General features: G+C 44.3%; 1 protein-coding gene, 1 long non-coding RNA gene and 1 pseudogene across 4 annotated transcripts in view; 2 read left to right on the forward strand and 1 right to left on the reverse strand.

Annotated features, from left to right (window-relative positions):
- Usp44 (ubiquitin specific peptidase 44) overlaps positions 1–2317 on the reverse strand; it is a 25502-nt gene extending 23185 nt beyond the window's left edge. The window contains exon 1 of one of the 3 annotated variants that reach the window (XM_040755037.1): positions 2213–2317. The gene's annotated coding sequence lies outside the window, so the exon portion shown is untranslated. Of the gene's footprint in view, positions 1–1900; positions 2174–2212 lie in introns of those variants that run through there. The other 2 variants (XM_040755036.1, XM_040755038.1) reach the window with 2 other exon arrangements.
- A 50-nt stretch (positions 2318–2367) lies between these two features.
- Positions 2368–22974, forward strand: part of LOC110340524 — a 54687-nt gene continuing 34080 nt past the window's right edge. Inside the window, exons 1-2 of the long non-coding RNA XR_005880524.1 lie at positions 2368–2532; positions 4964–5055. This is a non-coding gene — a long non-coding RNA (uncharacterized LOC110340524). The remainder of the gene's footprint in view (positions 2533–4963; positions 5056–22974) is intronic.
- LOC110340508 lies at positions 16426–16757 on the forward strand (annotated as a pseudogene).

The raw sequence follows: 22974 nt of genomic DNA on the forward strand, positions 1-22974 counted from the left end.
ACTCTCCCGGCCCCCTATTATTCCTGTTATGTGCTTTGCACCTCTCTATGCTAATCGTGATGTAGCTCCTTCTCTTTTTTCCAAAAGGCTGTGGTTACTCTGTCTTCCTTTAGAAATCTAGAGTCGATAATTACCCTGATCCTCCTCATTAAGCAATAAATAATTAACCTGTTCCTGGTCCTTATATCCTAACTGGAGGGTTTTTTGTTGTTGTTTTTGATTTTTGATAAAGCTAGCACAAAGCAAATTCTGACTCCAGGTCAGTTGAATTCCTTACTGCTATCCTTACTTAGTAATTAATTTGGGGTCAATATTTTCAGTGTCACCCCAATACATTTATATACATTAACTTCCTGAGGCAAACTTCAGTAACAATAGTGAAAACATAAAACAAACAAACAAGCAAACAAACTGCATTCAACTATGGGGTTAATAAATTGAATTAAAATACATTTTGTATAAAATACCTATACTATCTACTTTTTAGTATGTTCATGATATGATCTAACATACATCCTTAGGGGGAAAAAGCTTTTCTCTCCTATGACTGCTAAAAGTCACATTAATAATGAAATCTTAAGTTTTTACAGTGTCTAAAAATGCTGTCGAAAGCTGGGCAGTGGTGGCACTGGCCTTTAATCCCAGACAGAGGCTACATGGAGTTCTAGGATAGCCAGGGCCACATGGAGACATGGGACAGATCACACACACACACACACACACACACACACACACACACACACACACACAGGACACCAGGACTGCTGCACAATTAAAGTAGCCAAAACATTCAACTTTTCTGTACTGTACCCACTGAACTATTTGTTCAATATCGTAATGTCTTAACTTCAATTTAGGATAATAACAAACGCTATAATGAAAAATCTAACACCACTTTATAAGGCTGGGAGTGCCAACTAATCTCTGTGAGTTCCAGTCCAGCCAAGCCTACCCAGTAAGACCCTGTCTCAAAATAACAAACATACAAACAAAACAACTGAGGGTATCTGGAACTCGAAGTGAAAACCTGAATGGTCCAAACGTTTAAAAATCTCTTTCTAATTGTCAGAGATGCTAAATTAGAGACAAAATAATTACGTGTTCCAAAATACAGTTTTATCTCTTTTAGGGCATTTAGCTATTGAATCTCATTGAGATTGTAAAATCCTCATAGATGCGCTAAACTCCTCTTTGGCTATGCATATGATTACAAATACAGCCAATTCTTTTTCTTTTGTTACACCAAATACTAGTTTTGAAGAAACCTCCCTCTGAAACTGCGGGTTCAAGGTGTTATTCATCCCTACTCTGGTCCCACAGAGAGACCTCTCTGGTCTCAACAGATAAAATGGAATACAGAAGCAGGAACTAAAGATCGATCGCATCTCCATGTCAATTTCACAGCTCGGCTATTTGCAAAATGTTATAAATTAAAACTGTTATAAATTAATGTTTAAAAGGGTGGGGAAGCTTGAGGAAGTGACCCTTCCAAGTTACTAATGTAGTCCCACGGGAAATTGTCCAGCTAGAATTTACATCGGCTTAATATTCCACTTGAAACAATGGCTATTTTCCACACTTTTCTTAAGGTGGCAGGACGGCACGTCCTGCCCTCGAACTCCGAGCAGCCGTTTCCCCTCCTCGCAGGGACATATTATCGGTCCCTTCTCCTCACAGACGGCGGAAATGGTTTTAGAAAGACAGTATTCCAAGCTCAGACCCAATCCAGAGTCGGTGGGTGGCAGCAGGTGCTGGCGGCCCCGAGACCTGACTCACGCACGGAAGGCGACTGTCACCTCCCGGCCCTCAGAGCTGGCCACGGGATGTGGTCAGACGTCCCCGGCGCTTGCATCGCGGCGCCCGGCCCGCATCCGCCCCGCGCCCCCTCCGGCATCTCCACCTGCAGCATCTCGGGTACCCGGGAGGTGGCCGGCGGGCTAGGGCTGCAGGACCGCAAGACGCACCGAGACCTGGGCAGAGGCGCCGATTCCAAGTTCGCCGCCCTCGCCACCGCGCGCCCCTGGGCTCGCTCCCTCCGTCCGTCCGTCCGTCCGTCCACGGCCCCCTCTCCTCCCGCAGGATCCCCCGGCTGCCTGCGGGCGGGAAAACTCTCAGGTGCCTCCCGCCCCCGGGCTCCCGTCGGACGTCCGCTCCTCCAGGGGAGCCTCGCTCAGCCAACCGCCGCCGCCGCCGCGCGCCCCTCGCCACTCACCGGCTCGAGCCCGGGCAGCCATCTTAGCGCTCACGGCGCGCCCCGGGCCCCTCGCCCCGCCGCCTCCGGGCGGCAGGGTCCCGACGACGTCAGCGGGGACGCGAGGCCACGCCCCGTCGCCACGCCCCCGCGCGGGCCACGCCCCCACCCGAGCGCTAGCGGCGCCGAGCTGTAGGAAGCCGACGCTGGCCGTCCCGCGTCCCACGCGAGGCACGTGGCTCTGCGTGGACGGCAGACTCTCCTCTCAGGGGGGACGGTCCACTTGCCGCAGCCTTCGAGGCCGGGAAGATTGAACCCACTGTGAACCGCATGCGTGTGAGGTGCGTGCCCGTAGAACTCCCCAGCTTCTCCACCGCTCAGCCCAGTTTCCAATCGTCCGGCTGTGGCCCGAGCCAATTCCTTGATTTAAAAACCTGCTCAGATTCGCAGCTGCCTTCACTCCTCCCCCTGTGATAAGATTTAACACGAAAATGCCCCTAACTCACAGTGATCAGTGTAAGGCAGTGAAGTTTATGTGGGAAAGAAACGGAGAGGGTAGACGGGGGAGGGGGGTCGGCATCAGAAAGTCAGGCCTAGATGTACATAAAAATCTGTCAATCAGCTGGAGAGGTGCCTGGTTAAGAGCTCAGGCTGTTTGCTCTTCCAGAGGTTCAGGGTCCTGCTCTCAACACCTACAAGACCGCTCACAACTGTTACTCCAGTTCCAGGGGATCTGACGCCGTCTTCTGCTCGCCCTCGGAAACAGGTGCAGACGTACGTTCAAGCAAAATGTACTTACACTTAAAAAAAACAACAAAGCTGTTTTAAAAAAAAAATCAGTGCTCACTGAGCTCTGAAAGCCATTTCTGCCTAGCTACCCCGCGGGATACTGAAAATGCAGGCATGCTTTCCAAAGAGCTACACAAACATGCGAAGTTAGTATCAGTGGAATGCTAAATCTGGCACTACTTAGGGAAAACTAAAATTGTTCCCATTCTAAACCAACAAGTATACTCTAGGGATTTTCTTCCAGTAGTGAGGTGACAAAAAAAAATGAACACAACAATAATTTGAATGGATAAAATGTCTAAGCAAAGGGGAATGGCAAATTAACATCTTGTGTAGTAACCTCTTGGGAGTTCTTAGGTTGGTAACAAAATAGCAATAGAATGCAAAAGATTCGTATTTGAAAAATACTGAATATGTATGAAAATTACAAATACAGGGAATATAGTGATGCAAATAAAGACTAAAGACTTTGGGCAGTGGTGGTGCATGCCTTTAATGCCAGCACTCGGGAGGCAGAGACAGGCGGATCTCTGTGAATTCGAGGCCACCTGCTCTACAAGAGCTAGTTCCAGGACAGCCTTCAAAGCCACAGAGAAACCCTGTCTTGAAAAACAAAATAAAACAACAGCAAAAAGAAGACTAAAGACAAGGAACGAGTCTGCGTGATTTTAGCATCCAATTAGCATACAGCAATTCCAATTAAGTTCTTTCCCGGCAGCATTTTCCTTCACACCCAAGCTTTATTTTGTGTATGTATGTGTGTAGGCGCTGAATGCCACAGTGTGCATGTGGTCAGAAGACAGCTTGTAAGGACTGGTTATCTGTTAGGCAGTTTCACTGAACCTTCACTTAAACACCCTTCCACTATGTGAGTACCAGGATGGAACTCCGGTCACCAGGCATGGTGGATGGCAAATGTCTTCTTCGCCTAGTGTATTCACCAGGCTAGAACCATCTCAAGTGGCTTGGGGAACTGGAGCTCTGAGGGAGAGCCTTGGGTTTGATCCCCCAGAACTGCAGAACACAGCAAAAACCGTCTTTAAAGTGAAATAGGATTCGGATCATCCGCAGTAGAGAATTCCAGTCAGAAAACAAGGACACATGGTCAAATGGACTGGCATAAAGAAGAAAGAGTTCAGAAACGGGGTGTTTCCTGAGATTAAAATGCCTTTTTTTTTTTCTGAGTGGCACACAGCCTGGTGAGGACGGAAGCCATGCGAAAGAGTGGAGAAGCATGTGAATGGGGAGGGAACAAAGCCGCAGCAGGGCGTAGGTGGAGAGCACAGAATAGGATGCTCCGGTCAAACATCCTAGGTGCAACTTTGAATGGTGCCAAGGGGGAGGGGATGCCGGAGGGAGTTAATTACAGACAGTGTAACACTTTATGTTCACTGTTACAAATTCCCTCAGCTACCATCTATTCCTGCTCTCCACACTAACTACAGCCGGGAGCTCACTTGCTTTCCGAGCTCGGGACCTCTCTTAGTAGAATCACATTAGTGCGTTGTTGCCAGAATCGTTCTTTAATTTCTTTTGTTTCTAACCAATCTCATCAAACTTAAAACTTTTCATTACTGAGATGCCACCTTTCCCACCTCTAGCAGCGGATTCCCGACACTCACCTATTTTATGTATCCTTAAACTCAGCCCCCAAATTGGCCTTTAGACGAAGAGGTCGGTCCTTTTATGCTCTCCCAGGGTTTGGGCGCTTTCCGCCGTTAAATCCGAGCGCTGTTGATGTTTATTTCCTAAGTGGAGAGTCCCCCGGTCTCAGCTCTTCCAGACCATTACAGTCAAGCCCTCACAGGGCTGCCAATCACTTTCCTAGGAAAGGGGGTCCCGGCCCAACCCCCACCCTAGCAGCGCATTATCCTGCCGCCCTTGCTTTTGTTCCGAGCTCTGAGCCCGGTTCTCCGCATTTGCATTGCAGCCTCTTTGGGGGTGAAGACTGAGGCTTTGCCCTGTTTGTTTATCTCTCCACAGCCCAGAATATAGTGTCAGCCCAACACACCCTTAAAATTCCTCATGAAAACCAAAGTAGAAGCTGCCTGGCCTCAGATGGAGTTTTGAAAGTGGTATGTACGGAGTTTCCTTTATTCCCAACAGCCCAAAATTGGGAGAAATGACAATTTACCCTTTTCCCCTAGTAAGCAATTTCTTAAATCATTTTAAGGACTCTGACTCCTAATTAGTATGTGATTAGTCACTCCTGAGGTACAATTCAAATGATCTTGCCTCTAATACTCCAGCACAGAGTGGGGATGGATCCAGGATAAACACAGCACACTTCACGAGTCTCAGGGCTTGCTTCCTATGCTCTGTAATAGATTTTAGATTTTTTAACCCACTCTTTTGCAAATCAGAGAATTGTCTTTGTAATTAGTTTCAGAGTAAAGAAGAATTAATAATGTGTTTCTTAAGTTTAAGGGTGTAGAAGAACTTTCAGTTTTTTGGAACACTCCCACGCTCTAATTTTAAGATTTACAGACCACTTTTTGAACACCCGAGTGCCAGGCATTACGGCAGAAATTGAAACTCAACCCATAGCCTTCATTTCAACGTTATGAGGAGATAAAAGGATTGAACAGAGGAAGTAGATTAAGAAACACTGCAGCGGGGTTTAGGCACGTAGCTCTGTGGTAGGGTGCTGGCCCAGGGTTCAATCCCCAGTCTTGCCACGAAACAAAACACTGCAAAGAGCTTAGCCGGAAAGTTTGATTGAAGTGTAGCAGCAGGCTACGATTGAGTTTAAATGAGAGACCCAAAGGACCTGAAGTCTCTGGCAAATGCGTAAGGAAAGAAAATGGCTGTAGAATTTTTCCTTTTTTAATTCTGAGGAAGAACAAGTGTGACAGTTGGTAGAGGCGATGGAAGTTGAGTAAAGGACATTTTCTCTTCTTCATTTTTGGTGTCCAGGACTCAGTGAATCTGGGAACCTGTCCATGCTAAGCTGTTTGCTGGGCTGCTGAAGAACTTTGCCCACGTGTGTTTTATGGTCTGTGAGGAAAGCTTGTGTTTCGGCGGCAAATTTCCAATGTATGCATGCTAGAGACTGCAACTGAGAACTGGTTTAGGTCTGAATGGATGCAAAGCTGAAGGCAGCCTGCTCAGCCTCTCTTCATGCCCGCCCATCGCTACCCTTCCAGTGTTTCAGGGCCCTTCAGCTACTTTTACTCAGGGATTTACTGCATTGTCAAGTTTTTCTCATTTCTTTCTCGTCCAGATTTCCCCATGTTTGTTGTGGGCCTGAAGCCCCAACCTTCCATTGCTGGAGGTGTTCTATTATCATACAATCAGTTTGTTCACTTGTAAAGTATGCATTCATTAATTGTTACTTAAAATTTTTATTTTGAAGTATGCATCCATTAATTTTATTAAGTAGAATCAGTAGTCACCTGGAGAATGACATTTCTAAAATGAGATTTTAAATCTTGTATTACGTCTGTAGTAAAATAACAATAAATTTGGGGATAAATACTACAAGGCTAAATTAATTATAGTGCTGAGATAGACATGGACAGCAATGTTTCAGTATCTCTTCCTTATACAAAGCAAAGAGTTCGGGCTGGAGAGATGGCTCAGAGGTTAAGAGCACTGACTGCTCTTCCAGAGGTCTTGAGTTCAATTCCCAGCAACCACATGGTGGCTGACAACCATCTACAATTCAATCTGGTGTATATGTAATAAATAAATAAAAAAATCTTTAAAAAAAAACAAAGCAAAGAGTTCAAGAAAAGTCGAGACAGGGTGTGGTCCTAGGAATTAAAACATTAATTTTTAAAGGTTCAGTAAAATCTATGGCAAAAAGATGCATGTCTTTCTTTTCTCTTTTTATTTTTGTTTGTTTGTTTGTTTAGTTATGTATTGTTTTTTCAAGTCAGGGTTTCTCTGTGTAGCCCTGTCTTGGAACTAACTCTGTAGACCAGGCTAGCTTTGAACTCTGAGATTCACCTGCCTCTGCCTCCCAAATGCTGGGATTAAAGGCTTGTGCCATCAACCACCCTGGTGTCCTCTGATTTTGTGGTTGTTGTTTTGTTTTGTTTTGTTTCAAGAGACAGGGTTTCTCGTATTGTTTTGGAGCCCTTCCTGGAACTCGCTCAGTAGACCAGCCTAGCCTTGAACTCAGAGATCCACCTAACTCTGCCTCCTGAGTGCTGGGATCAAAGGCATGGGCCACCATGCCTGACTGTCTTCTGATTTTTAAAACTGTGCCTTTGTGATAGAAATTGTGTCGAGGATAGTCGTAACATGAAAACTTTTGTCTTCTAACTCTGCTGCGGTTTCCTTAAGTGTTTTTCTTGTTGTCTTTAGCTACCTGATGCTAGGTTTCTTGCCTTATGTCTTTGAAAATATTTTCTTGAAAGAAGGTCACCGACAGTTCCTTTCTTGACAAAGCTCAAAAACACATTTGCTTCATTGTTTGCTGGTTGATCCCACTTTCCTTCTCAAAATACTTAGCATTTATTTTTCCATTTATATTAACACTGGTAGATTCAGAAGGGAATTGAGTGATTATGTCACTAGGCATGAGACAGCTACATAGTATACAGTGGATACTAAATGCTGCTGTACTAAATCTTTTTGTTCTGTTTTGTTTTTTGGAGACAGTGTTTCTCTGTGTAGACCTGACTGTCCTGAAACGTGCTATGCAGAGATGAGGCTGCCCTTGAACTCACAAAGATCCACTTGTCTCTGCCTCCTGAGTGCTGGGATTAAAGGCATCCACCACCACTCCCTGATGTTGCTATTAAACTTTGTTTTGTCCTGATACAGAACTTAGTTGCTTAGGATTTTGCCAATCTTTTTCTTTCCCTTAAGACCAGGCATTGTAGTTGCTGTGTCTGGGCAGAATTTGATCAACTTGTTCAAATTTGTCTGCTTTGGGGAGGTTGAACTTGGCAAGGGAGAAGGAAGAAGGAACATTTTTCCCTAACCAGATCACAGCAAGCTCTGCTGACTCTATCCAGATTATGCGATTTGTTTTATTTACCTTTGTCTGTAACTTGACATTATTTTTCTTCTTTGCGGTGGCGTTCATGTTTTCGTGCCTAGACTGTCCACATACTGTTTCATCAGTTTCACCGAGGTCAGGAAAAGAAGCTATACGGCACTTTTATTGTCACTGGTCCCAAACCCCTTTCCAGTCACTTGGCTCCCATAGTGTGGAAACACAGCCCTGGGTTCATTTGCAAGTGCTGAAACACATAGAAGAAACCAAACAGTGTAATTACCGGAATTTACCAGATGACAGCATTGGTTTAAAATTAAGCTGGGTGGATCATGTTGAAGCCACTGTAGTGATGATTGTAAGATTCACTTACACTTTTCATTTTCTGAGGTAAATACATAACAACGTCATCATTTCTACAAAAGATTTCCTTACAGTTTCTACAGTGTTATCTATTGAGAATTGGGAATTTTAGATTTCGTGTGAAATCAATGGCAAAAGTACAGCAATAAATAGGTTTATTGGTTGTCAGCTTAGATTCACATAACATTAAACCCCTTGACTATTACTTTGTTTCTTACCTGACAAACCTGAAAATAATAAAGACATGGTATATGTTTTAGCAACATCAACTAGCTCTTAATTTTTATCATTTAATGTACCCATGTTGATTTTCACATTTGTTCTTGTTCCTTTAGCAGATTTTCGTCCCTAAATCTTTTACCTAACTATCAAAATGCCTTCAGTTGTTTCATTTGTTAAATCTAACTTTGGGTTACCCAGAGATATATGAAAGGCATTGTTTCAGTATAAATACAAGGATAAAAAGAATTGTGTATTAGTATTAATGCCGTTAACTATAGTAGCTTACATGTCTCAAGAGTTTTCATATGCATTTCCCATCATAGATCTATATCTGTATTATATATCTCATAGCTGTATAGCTGAGGTAACTGGAGTATTAAGTAACAAAGTAATCAGCAGAAATGGAACCAGAAAATAAATCAGGTGACTAATCATTTTTTTAAGTGTACCTTACAAATACCATAGAAGTGATTTTCATTTTTTCCCCTTTTTTTTTTCAAGACGAAAGGTTTCTTTATGTAGCTCTGGCTGTCCTGGAATTCATTCTGCTGACCAGGCTAGCCTCGAACTCACAGAGATCCACCTCCCTCTGCCTCTGAAGTGCTGGGATTAAAGGCATGCACCACCACTTCCTGGTTGGGAAACAGTTGTGAGAACTAGCATCTGTGAGAACTACTCACTATGACACCCAGGTAGTACCACAGGCAGCAGTGAATTCTAGTTATCCTTTTACTGATGTATGGGTTGTTATCGGAAGCATGGGAAAGACGTCCACTTAACAAGCCACTTTTTCCCCAGGATGAGAAAGATCTCAGGCTGACTCAAACAAAGGAAAGAGAATCAAAGCTTGTCGTAGTCACTTTTCTGTTTCTGTGATAAACAGCATGCCCAAGGCAACTCGTAAAGGACAGCGTCTAAGTTATGGTTTCAGAGGGTGAGAGCCCATGATGGAGGGAAGGACCAGCTGAGAGCTCACATCTTCATCCACAACCGTGAGGCGGAGAAAAGGACACTGGGAATCTCATGAGTCTTTTGAAACCACACTTGGAACAATGCCTGACCTCTTAGTACTTCTCATATAGTTATACCAAGTGCTGAGATATGTGGGGTCAAGTGTTGAAACATGAGCCTGTTGGGGCCATTTCCTTTAAACCAGCACAATCATTTTATGGTTTCTCTGGTAGGAAGGACCTGGTGGAGTTCCAGTTGTGTCTGTACTCTCCCTTGTTATGCTTCTTCATATTTCACATGCCTCATTATGTCTAACATCTGCCTTGCAGTATAATTTCACTATTATAATAAGGCGGAGGCTTTTTACAATACAGCTTACTAGCTATTACATATTTGTGTGGACCACTCACTACCAGGAGAAAAACTGTTACTTTTAGAGCAAGCTAAATTGACTAAATGTGTTTGTATATACCAATACAGAACCGTTAATCTATTTCAAAGTCTCTGTTAAGTTGCTTGCTGTAACAGTAACTTGCTTCCCCCCCCCCTTTCCTTTTTTCTTTTAAAACAAAACACAACAAGGAGTAGGCATGGTGGTGCATGCCTTTAATCCCTGCACTTGCCTGGCCTACATAGTGAATTCCAGGACAGTTAGGGCTATGTAGAGATCCTGACTCAAAAAACCAAAACCAAAACATGTGTTAGAATTATTTATTTTATGTGTATGAGTATTTTGTCTGCATAGATGTACTGTATGTAACCCGTGTGTGCCTGGTGCCCAAAGACCCTGGGAAGAAAATATCAGATTCCCTGAAACTGGAGCTACAGTTGGTTGTGATCCATCACCTGGGTGCTGGGAACTAATCCTGGGTCCTCTGCAGCAGCAGCAAGTATTCTTAAATTCTGAACCATCTCCCCAGACCCAGCTTTTAGCTTTTCTTTTTTTCCCTAAGAAATTAAAAATTATTCATTCGAGTGTGTGTGTGTGTGTGTGTGTGTGTGTGTGTGTGTGTGTGTGTGTGTGTAGCAGCAGTATTGTCAGACTGACCTGTTAGTCTGCTGAGTTTGAGCACTTATGTGATGAGAATCAACTTTTTCTTCTCTCTCCTCTCCCTCCCTCCCCCCTCTTCCTTCCCTTATTCTCCCTCCCTCCCTGCCTCCCTCACTCCCTCTCTCTCTCTTTATCTTCCCCCCAATCTTTGTTTTGTTTTTTCAAGACAGGGTTTCTCTATGTAGTCTTAGCTGTCCTAGAACTCTCTTTGTAGACCAGATTGGCCTCAAACTCACATAGATCTGCCCACCTCTCTGCCTCCCAAGTGCTGGGATTAAAGGCATGTGTCACCACCACCTGGCCTTAATTTTTTTTATTCATTTCTATAGTTTATAAGCACATTAGATGTGTGTTTGTGTTTTGGCTGTATGCATGTGTGTATACCACCTATATGAAGCACCCAAGGAGACAGGAAGAAGACCTTGATGAATTAAAGATGGTTGTGATCCATCATGTGGATGCTAGAGAGCAGCATGTGCCCTTAACCACTGAGCCATCTCTCCAGCATGCCATCTTTACAATAGAACACTGAGCCCATCATGACCCCATGCATAGGTAACCCCGTGTAAATAGTAGCTAGTGTTTCCTAGCTCTTACTATATATACCAGCAACTGTGGTGAACTGCTTATTGTCACTTAACCCTCATTACTACCTCTAAGAGATGAAAAACTGAACACACACAGAGATGTAGTTAGTGACTCGCTTTGGTCATGTAACTACTAGGTGGCAATGCCAGGGTTTGAATCCAGCACACCTGACTCTAGATATCACCAGCTACACTTCTACTATGTCACTGTGTCCTACCTTGCCATACACACCATCAGGCAAGGGAGAACATCTCCTTGTATCTACTTTAGGTGGACCACATACAAAATTTGTTTGGTGGCTATTAGATTATTTTGACTTTAAAAGCTATTAAATAATCTTCATCTGATGTGACTAACATTTTTGTTTTTCTTAGAATTCTTAATAGAAAAATACTAAAAAAATTCATTAAAAAGATAAACTGATTTTTATTTGAATATATACATAAAGGTTTGTATAGGCACAAACTTCACTTTTGCCAGGTGGTGGCACACATCTTTAATTCCAGCTCTTGGGAGACAGAGGCAAGCAGATCTCTGTGAGTTTGAGACCAGCCTGGTCTACAGAGTGAGTTCCAGGACAGCCAGGGCTAGACAGTGAAACCCTGTCACAAACAAATAAACATACAGATAAATAAACACCAATGCAGTTTTTGTTTTTAACTATTGCTGGAGGCAGTGCTTTCAGGAATAATTATAAGTAAAGCACAGGGCTTGAGAGATGGCTCAGTGGTTAAGAATACTGACTGTTCTTCCTGGGGACCCAAGTTCAATTCCCAACACCCACATGGTAGTTTACGACTGTAACTCCAAGATCTGACACCCTCACACAGATATACATGCAGGCAAAACACTAATGCACATAAAATAAAAAGAAATAAATAAAACACAAAATGGAGGCTGTTTTCCTTTAGTATTGTGAGTTATCTCTTCCTTTCCTCTCCTTTCTCCCTCCTTCTGTCTGTTGGTACAGGGATTGATAGTAGAGCTTAGCATATATAAGGCAAGCCTCCAGCCACTAAAGCTACACCCCTAGTTAAGAGTGTCCTTAACAGACACAGAGGTAGAATCTTCTGATGAAGCATTTCCTTCTCTAATTCTCTAATGCCCAATTTTCCGGTTTGTGAGTGACTTATGCAGGCATGGCAGGGTGATGTGGACATTTAAGCCCTTCCCATCCATCTTCTTCTTCTGCTAGCTCATCTTACCTGGAGCAACAGGAACACACAGTTTCCTGAAGCGGTCCTGTTTTAGGATCACTGTGGATAACTTTTCCTGATGTTGAGTGGGAATTAGTATAAGGGCAGCTTCTTCTCAGTCCTGTAAGTGATTGAAACATCCATATCAGTGTCAGAACATTTGGGGGCGGGTCTTAGTGGTGCTGGGGCAGGCTTTAGTCTACTTCTGTGTATGTGGTAGCTGGTGAGCTCTCAGTATGCTCTCAGTATGGAGTCATTAACATTCTTAGTGCCACTTTTTATTTTTCAAAGTGTTTTTCCTATAGTAGACTATTTTGGTCTTACTTTTCTGTCCGAGAGCTAGGATAATTTACTGGCAAGTACACATGTGTACACACACCATTTGTAGATGAACTATTATTTCTTTTTTTTTAAAGATTTATTTATTTATTACACATACAGTGTTTTTTTCCAGAAGAGGGCACCAGATTGAATTGTAGATGGTTGTGAGCCACCATGTGGTTGCTGGGAATTGAACTCAGGACCTCTGGAAGAGCAGTCAGTGCTCTTAACCTCTGAGCCATCTCTCCAGCCCGAACTATTATTTCTTAATCCTTACGAGGTAATATATTCTAATTCTACAAATGATTGACTAGCTCCTCAAAATCCCCAACTAGAAAGTAACTAACTATCCAGGCATTAGACAGAAATCAAAGCTCCCAGGGAATGAATGCCTGACTATATTATAACTATGTAGCTAAGGATAACTTTGAATTGTCTTTTGAGACAAGCTCTCATGTAACACAGGTTGACCTGAAACTTGGTATATAGTTGAACTCGATCGAAGTCTGATCCTTCTGCATCCATCTACTCGGGGCTAGGGTTATAGGCGTGTGGCACCATGCCTGACTTGTGTAGTGCTGGGAATTGAACCCGCACTGTACATGCTGGCAGGCACTCCTAACAACTGAGCTACATCCACAGCTGACCCTGAACTTTTGGTCCTCCTGCCTCCACCTCCCAAGTGCTGTGATTACAAGCTTTGTGCATGCAATGCTGGAGATCAAAGCCAGGGCTTATTATGTGTAAAGCAAGTTATAAGCACTAAGCTGTATCTCCAGCCCTAGCTTTATTTGGGGGTTTTTGTTTTGTTTTGTTTTGTTTTTTTGAGACAGGGTTTCTCTGTGTAGCCCTAGCTGTCCTGGAACTCTCTTTGTAGATCAGGATGGACTCAGACTAACAGAGATCCTTCTGTCTCTGCCTCCTGAGTGCTGGGATTAAAGGTGTGTGCCACCCTGGCTTTAAATCCGTCAGTGGCATGGGGTTGCCTATAGTTCACATCAGGCAAGAAATCCAAGAAGCCACAGAGCTGCTTTTGGAAGTAGAATCAGTCTCTTGAAAACAGAATTTCTCATTTACATGCCCACTGTGTGGGATCTTATTCGTTTGAAAGTATCAGCTGTGTTCTCTTTCCTCCCTCCAAGTCCTGGAGATCAGTCATGCCTGCTGCTCTTACTTCATACCCTGGGATGGCCCTGGAACTTGCCCAGGCTAGCCTCAAACAAAATCCTCCTGCCTTCTCCTCCTAACTGCTGTCATTACAAGTACCCCCTTACTCATCCTTTGATCCAAAAAAAAAAAATGTGTCACTGTGATGACTCCGTGGGAAAGTAAACTGCTCTCTAAGTCTGCCTGGATGGTGCTGCCGTTCCCTTAAAAACACTTTCCCTGTAAGACTTCCAGCTTGCATTTTAGATAATTAAAAAAAGTATCCACGTGTGTACGTGTGTCTGCCACACATGTGCAGGTCACTATGGGAGCCACAAGAATGCGTTGGATCTGCTGGAGCGGGAGGGATGGGCGTTTGTAAGCTGCCAGTCACGGGTGGAGGGAGCAGTAAAGAGAAGTAAACTCTACCTGCCAAACCATCTCCCCAGCCACTCCAACTTGCTCTTAAAGCACAGTATAAAATGGAATTCTTTCCTCATGCGTGCCCGGTCCAGTGGAAGCTGACGTGAGAGGGTGTAGCCATTGCCCCTCTTGATATATACAGGAATGCCCAGCCCCTTCTTCATGTAGATAGAACTCTTGTTTGGTATTTTTAGTGAGTTATTTTCAATTGATTATACAGGAATGCCCAACCCCTTCTTCATGTAGATAGAACTCTTGTTTGGTATTTTTAGTGAGTTATTTTCAATTGATTATACAGGAATGCCCAGCCCCTTCTTTATGTAGATAGAACTCTTGTTTGGTATTTTTAGTGAGTTATTTTCAATTGATTTATAGGAAGGGTTGGGAATTGCTGTATGCCAGACACAAAGGCCTTTGTTGTTTTTAAATACCTTAAATTTCAAACTTTCCAAAAAAGTGACTGGAAGTGCACATTAAAGCCTAAATCTTCAATCCTGAAGGAACAGAGGCGGGTTTCGTTCCCCCAGCCTTACCTGTCCTCATACTAGCCTTTCTGAATTCTCAGACTTCTCACCAAGGGCAGGCTCTGTTCATCCAAAGCTTTCCATTTTCGTCTGTCTGAGGCCCTGTGAAGACTGCCCCAGAAGAGTGAGTATTGTGAGCTCACACAGGGCTGTGGGGGAGGGGAGGGCTGGCCTGGGGAAAGGGACCCTCTCATCTCCAGGATCTGGTCACCCAGCTTCAAACACATCTGCATCACACTGGGGGGTTCCACCCCCTTTCCCATGTCATCGGTCCCCACTTGTCCCCAGTGCCCAGGTCTCAGGCCAGCCTCGTTTGTGTTCCTTTTGTCTTCAGCCTGCATTCCACCTTGACTGCTGACTGACAATTATCATTTATTTGGTTCCTTTTAGCTTGGTAGTGAATGCCGAGGCTTTGCTAGCTTTTCAGTTCTGCCATTCAGCTCTTTCTGAAAACGGGCTTAGCCACCAGCTCTTTGATTGACCTCCAGCTGACTGAGACACTCCTCAGTGAGGGGCTTGGCGGGGCTTCGGAGTCAGATTTCTTCAGGAGCTTTCTTTGATCAGGAAACTGTCAGAAAAATAATAAAATTCCTCCAGTACTTCTGAATCTCTCATCTCTTAAACATCTTTGATCTTTCTGTCTTAGCAAAAAAGCAAACACTTTGAGAAGCTTGCAGACCCTCTCGTACCCATTGCTATCTGTAAATTAGGGATGCCAACAGTTCTGGCGTCCTGGGATTCTGGCTCCAGCTGAAGGGCGTAAGTAGTGAATGTGATTTCCAAGAAGAAATAAACCGATTTCCTGTCAGCTTCCCGTAGTCTTCTCAAGGGCTCCCTTATGTGTTTGGAATTCCAGGAGCCCTGTGTGGAGGTGTCTCAGGAAGATGAAATTGCCCTTCAAGTTGCTGTTTTCTTAGAATGGCATCACTAACACCTTCAGAGCCTTTTTAGAGGTAGTGAAACAATAGTAATTCCATCTATTGCATATGGCAGTACAGTGACCTCTACTGGGCCTTCCTGGTAGCTTCCAGAAAATTCCTGATAAGGAACTGTCATCAGTGGTGGAAGGATAGACCACTGAAATTAGATCATAGCATGCAAAAACCCAGGTTTGGTCCACAGCCAAATCAGTGAAGGGGGACAAAAAAGAGAAGGAAGAGAATAAATAGATAGTAAAGAAATAAATTAGAAGATGAACAGTTAGTTACCTGGGGCTGTGAAGTTCATTTGGAGGCATGGTTTAACACCAAAGCTAAGGCAGGGATGGGGAGGGAGATACACTGGATGAAACAAACTTCACCACTGCCAAAGTGATTCCAAGGAACTGAAGACCCAGGCCAGCCAGAAGGGGTCAACAGTTAACCTGAGTCCTAGCCCTGGAATCCATGGGCTACCTATCCTACAAAGTTAGCCTCTGAACTCCACACTAGTGCCATAGCACACATCTCACCCCCCCCTCTCTCTCACACACACACCCAAATAAAATAAAACCCATGTTTCTCGGAGCTAACATTTCTCTAGAGAAGGACCAAAGACCCGCCTATAGACAGACCAGTCCACTGTCTCGATTTGAAAAGGCAGAAAAATTTCGTTTTGTTTTGAATAATAAACAACGAGAATGATGTGAAGCTCTAAAGAACCCTCTAAGTAAAACAAGTGAGGCTGCCCACTCCTTTCCATTGCGCAGAGCCCGATGAAGAGTCACCGTGAGCAAGGCCCACCCTTCCGAACTGAAGAAATTTATGGACAAGAAGTAATCATTGACGTTAAATGGTGGCACACACACACAAGGAATACTTGGGCTTTAATCCCTTTATGAACCTTGTGATTGATGAGTGGAGATGGCAGTAACATGGGCATGGTGGTCATACGAGGAAGCAGCATCCTCTTGTTAGAAGCCTTGCAGAGTCTAAACAATGACTGTTGAGCAGAGGAGTTCACATCCCTCCCTAAAGGATTGTTTGACTGGGGTGTAGAATTGGGTCGTGTACGTTTTCCTAAGAAACTTTTTGCTAAATAAACTTTTGTGATACTAAAAAAAAAATCACTTATTCAGTCTCACTCAGCACAATTGAAGTGGTCTGAAGCCACATGCTGCTGATGTTGACAGCGACTGGTGGTGGACAGCTCAGGTGTTAGATATTCCAGAAACGTCTTGAGATTTTTCTGGTGACGAGAATAACCTGTCGAATCATAGTTGGGGAATAAAGAGGTGCAACAGCAGCTCGCTCTTTTGTTTGTTTTTTCGAGACAGGGTTTCCCTGTGTAGCCTTGGCTGACCTGGAGCTCACTCTGTAGACCAGGCTGGCCTCGAATTCAGAGATCACCTGCCTCTGCCTCTCGAGTGCTGAGATTGAACCAGCAGGTTCTGTATGGCTGAAACCTGAAACAGAAGTTATCTGAGAGCGATGGGGGATAAAGTTCTCTGTTCCTTCCTGCATTTCTGCCCACTGCTCAGTCTCTCTTAGAACTCTTCTGCCTATTCCGAGCCGTCCAGTATCTCAGGGTTCTCTCCGCTCGTTTTTCTGTATTCTTGGGTGAACTCATATACTTACTTCCTGGCTTCCATTAGCATCTGTATGCTGACTTTCAAATGTGTCTCCTAGTTCCAATCAGTTCTTCTCTCTTTGTTCTTTTCCTTGCCCAGCTCCAACCTCACAGAGATCTTTATATTTCTCTTGCTCCTACTGTTCATTTTTAGGGCATTCTCACTCACAATGACTGACTGCATCTGTGCTTTGTCTGAATCGCTTTCCTGAGCTTCGGATTGGTGTGTTGAACACTTCATAGCCTCATCTGGATGGCTTCCCCAGTACTTCAATCCTCGAGCTAATGTATCCAAAGTTGAAATCACCATCTCTCTCCCACCACAAACATTTTCCTCCTCCTCTGTCTCCATCTTCGTGAGTACCGTGTCATAAACAGTTAAAGGCCTGAATGTAGAGGATATACAAGATACTTGTTTCTCTCCCTCTGCCCTTCCTTTTGTCCTATCCCTGTCTTACTGGTTTTGTTCACAGAATGTCTCTTCTGGATGCCATCAGTCTCATCTACCACCCACAAGCTTACTCTTCACTGACAGAGTGACTTTCTATGACAAATCTGATTAGGTCACTCCCTTCCTTAAATGTTCAGTGGCCCTTAGGACTAGGGGTTCCAGGCCTTCATGGTCTCTTGCTTGTGTACATTCCCCCCCCCCCCGATTGACTCTTTCTTGGACTTTGCATATTTTTGTTGCTCCCTCTGCCTGGAATCTCCTCCTTTCTTTGTCTAATTTCTACTCATTCCTTCTGTTTGAACTGAGATGAAAAATCCCTTAAGCCAAATTCCTTCGTCCTCCCAGGACTGAGCTAGTCTCAGTTTGTAGCACTCCTAGTGCATTGTAGCGTTCTGGTCTTTCCCACTGTGATACCCTGTGAGCACTGTAAGGACACAGGCTATGTGGGCTTTAGTTAACATTGTATCCCTATTGATCAGCTCCTGGACTTCTGAGAACAAACGTTTTACTACATTGGGGCTGGACAGATAGCTCAGTGGTTGAGAGCATTTGTTGATCGTGCAGAGGACTGGGATTTAGCTCCCAGCACTCACATGGTGGCTTACTCCCAGCTGTCTATAACTCCAGTTCTAGGAGATGCAACCTGTTCTTCTAGTCTCCACAAATACCAGATGGGCATGTGGTGTACATACTTATATGCAAACACTCAAATACACATAAATCTTTTAAAATGCTATTATAGCTGGGCAGTGGTTGTACATGCCTTTAATCCCAGCACTCAGGAGACAGAGGCAGGTGGATCTCTGTGAGTTCGAGACCAGCCAGGTCTGCAGAGCGAGTTCCAGGAAAGCCTCTAAAGCCACAGAGAAACCCTGTCTCGAAACCCCCCCCCAAGCTACTATATAAGTATTTTTATTTATTTATTTATTTTTGGTTTTTTCGAGACAGGGTTTCTCTGTGGCTTTGGAGGCTGTCCTGGAACTAGCTCTTGTAGACCAGGCTGGCCTCGAACTCACAGAGATCCGCCTGCCTCTGCCTCCCAAGTGCTGGGATTAAAGGTGTGCGCCACCAACGCCCGGCTATAAGTATTTATTTAATGTGCCTGTACAGAAATATGTGATCGGCAGGTGCTGGGGTGTTGCTAGTCCTTATGTCGCAGAGCTGAGTTCCTTCTTTCCTTTTTCTTGTTCTGTTGTTATAATATTGGAGCTTGAACTCAGAACCTTGTACATGCTAAGCTGAACTCCCCCCAGGCAGAGGTTGGTGGATCTCTGTGAGTGAGGCCAGCCTGGTTAGAGGACAAGGTGAAGGAGTCAGCTCTCGGCTTTTACCACATGGGTCATGGGCACCAAACTCCGGCATCAGACTTGGGAGCATGTGCCCTTCTCGGCTGAGTCATCTGACTCCAACTGCGTCTCAACCTAGTACTCTAGGACTTCTTTCCTCTAACTAACTGGGATTGTAGGCAGGCCCTGGGCTGTTTTCTGCCCCCTTGTAACTGATACAGGAGCTCACAAATTCTGAAAGATCTCATTTGGAGTAATGAGCTAATAAACTTCTTTGGGGCACAGGCAGTTTCCATACCCCTGGGCTCCTCAGTGAAACTGTCCAATAGGCAAGTGATTACAATTGCCAGCGGAGCTTTTGGTGTCATGAGTGAAGAAGCCCTGGTCCTTGGAAAACGTGTGTGAAGATGAGAGGCCCCCTCGCACAGGTATCTTAACGGGACGAGAGAAGAAAGTCAAAACATGGTACTCTCAGAGATCTGCTTTAGCTCATTTTCTAGAAAGTCTTTATTTAGCACTTCTGTATGTAAGGCACTGTGCTTGGCAATGTGCTTGTTCGTGTTGGTGGCAAAGGGATAGCACAGAAATATTCAACCTTAGGGTCTGTTGGCTCCTTTACTCTCATCTTGTTCTTTTATGTCACCCAAACCAACAACACCAATAGTAATAACAGTAACAACAATAATAGTAATAGGTGAGACCCAAGCCTGGCCACTTCCTGGGGTTGGGGTTCATCCTGCTGCCTCTGCCTTGGTCTGGATCCTTTTTGCTGCCCGCTGGATTTGCATTGATCCTGATTGATTGCCTCGGTTCTTCAAGCTTTTTAAATACTTGTTCTAGAACCTGCCTCCCACTTCTGGGTTGGAAACGATAGCCTACTCAACTCGATTTCAAGAAACCTTAAGAGAGCCAGCAGCAGCAGTGGACTCTGATGGTGGGGGAGCAGCAGCCTGGAACATTTAGTTCAGGCTTTTTGTGGAATAAACTCTGCCTGCTTTCTGTAGCCTGGTGTTCAGTCTCTCTCTCTCTCTCTCTCTCTCTCTCTCTCTCTCTCTCTCTCTCTCTCTCTCTCTTTCAGATTTATTTTTTGTTTTTAATTTTCATTTATTTATTTAGTTGGTTTTTTTTAAGACAGTGTTTCTCTGTGTAGTCCTGGAACTTGTTCTGTAGAACAGGTTGACCTCGAACTCAGAGATCTGCCTGCTTCTGTCTCCCAAGTGCTGAGATGAAAAAAGATTTGTTTTTAAAATTATTTTAAATTTTGTACATGTGTGCATGCTTAGATAAGTACATGTGCTTGAGGAGGTCAGATACATCCTCAGACTCTCTGGACTTGGAGTTACAGATGGTTGTGAGCCACCTGAAGTGGGTGCTGGGAATTGAACTGGGTCCTCTGGAAAAGCAGCCAGTGCTCCCAACCATTGAACCATTTCTCCAGCCCCAAAATGAATTACCTTTTAATGCATACAATACTTGAAAGGTTTCAGTCATGGGCTGAAAGTTAGCAGGGATCAGTCTAGCACACTGGCACCTCTTAATCTCCAGTCTGCAGGAGGCTGAGGGAAATCATTTTATCCCAGGAATTTGGAGGTAGGCTGGGCAATATTGTGAGGCCTTGCCTCTTACAGAAATAATAGCAGTGGGGCATGGTGGTATATGCCTATAATCCCAGGACCAGGAAGATCAAGATGGGCATTGGGAGTTTGAGGCTAGCCTGGGCTATGTACAAGACCCTCAACAACAGCAGCAGCAACAACCACACACAGACACAAAAACCCTCAAAACAAAACAAAAGCCTCCACACAGATAAAATGTACATTTAAACAGGAAGAAAGAACAGCAAAGGGCTAGAGGTACAACTCAACGGTAGAGATTGTTCATACCTATACACGAGGCCATGGGTTCAGTTTTCAGCACTACTAAAACCAAACACAAAAGAAAAGAAAAGCGTGGGGCAAAGTTAGGTGTGAATTTCCTAGCACATCCATGATGATAGGCATTTGTGGTCCTGAGTGAGAGCTCTTATTTCTTGTCTTCCCAGCTGAGCTAGAAGTCCCCCAGAGAACTGTGTCTGCAGCTGTGGCTTTAACAGTCAGAACCCAAGGTCTTGTTTAGCGGGTAAGGGCTTCCTGTGGCTAAAGGCTAGCAGCTCCTATGCAGTCCATAATAGAACTGGCTATGAGGCTGGCGTTCCAGAGCAGCTCGGGTTAGTGGGTGTGAATGGCTTAATGAAAGATGACACTTCACAAAACACCTCAAGCCCAGCTGCCAGTGGGAGAAACCCACCTGGGAATTAGCCTCTCAGGAGTATAAATGCTGGATCCATTCAGATTGCCGGAACTGAACGGACCTGGAGTGTAGGGTTGCCTGATCGTGGAATACGAAGGAAGGTATTTACTGCAGCTATAAGTAAACAGACTTAGAAAATGAACTGAGACTTTTGTTGTGGGTGTCAAGGTGATTTCTAATTACTCATAAAAAAGAAAGGAAGGAAGAAGGAAGGAAAGAGAGAAGCGGGTGGGTGAGGTGGCTCAGCAGGTAAAGGCGCTTGCCACCAAGCCTGAAGACACGAGTTCAAGTCTCCTGGCCCACTTGGCAGAAGTGAACCAGCTCCCACAAATCAAATTGCCCTCTGACTGACTTTTTTTTTAATTTATTAATATGTATACAATGTTCTGCCTGCACGCCAGAAGAGGGCACCAGATCTCATTACAGATGGTTGTGAGCCACCATATGGTTGCTGGGAATTGAACTCAGGACCTCTGGAAGAGCAGCCAGTGCTCTTAACCTCTGAGCCATCTCTCCAGCCCGCCCTCTGACTGACTTACAGCATGACATGTGCATGTGTCCCTACCACCCACTAGACAGACAAATATTTTTAAATTTTCAAAAGGAAAAATCTCATACACACACACACACACACACACACACACACACACACACACACACAGCCTTGGGATTTCTTATATTGTCTATCTTATATTGTTTTGTTTTTTGAGACATGTCTCATGGAACCCAAGCTGGCCTGGAATTTTATGTGACAGAATGGCCATGAACACTTGATCCTTATCCTGCCTTCTGAATGCTGGGATTTCAGGCGTGAGTTAATTTGCTGGTTTTTTTCTTGGACTTTTTCTGAAGAATTACTCTCTTAGTGCTTTTAGCCATAAGGGGGCGCCCAGGGTCTATCCAGCTGCAAATCTGCCTACTAACTGAAAAGGAGTAAGCATTTTGAGTTGTTCATTCCTGTTCCAGTGAAAACTACTTAAAACGCTCATCACTAGATTGACTCCAAAGGAAAAGACAAACATTGAGAAGGATTTGGTGTTGGCACCTGTTCCCCCGCCCCCCTGGATTAGAGTCACAATAGACTGTAGCTGCTCCAGAATTTTACTGGGTCATGAGCAGAAAGCCACACCTAGAGGATTAATGTTTGCTCTTTTATGGGACTATTGTCACTTTGTCTTTGGGCCAACGATGTACGAGGCATAGTTGGAATGTCTTTCTTATAAAGTTCTCTCAGTATTTCAGAAGTTTATTCTTGGGATAAGGGTGTAGGAAGCCAGAACTCCACTCTTGGCCTCCACCAATTTTTTTCTTTTGATCCTGGGTCTCATGGAGTCTAGGGTGGTTTCAAATTTACTGTCAGTATAGTGGGGGTAACCTCAAACTCCTGATCTCCCTGCCTTTACCTCCCAAGTACTGGTATTACAGTTGGTGCCAACACACCCAACTTTGGAGCATCAGAAAATCAAAGTCATTTGTTGTCTGTTTCCTGGCTCTGAGACTGGAGACTAGGGACTCACACATGTTAAACAAACACTCATGAACTGACCTGTATCTAAGCCACACTTGGTCAAGTCCTAGGTTTTATTCTTACCTGTGTAAGGGCAGAGGGTGAGGAGATGGAAAGAGTACTCAGTTTTGATTGACAGATGGAATAGAGACTCAGAGGCAAGCACAGTGGCTGTTAAGTT

Source organism: Mesocricetus auratus, unplaced genomic scaffold (genome assembly GCF_017639785.1).
Source record: "Mesocricetus auratus isolate SY011 unplaced genomic scaffold, BCM_Maur_2.0 Super-Scaffold_100011, whole genome shotgun sequence".
Classification (NCBI taxonomy): Eukaryota; Metazoa; Chordata; class Mammalia; order Rodentia; family Cricetidae; genus Mesocricetus; species Mesocricetus auratus.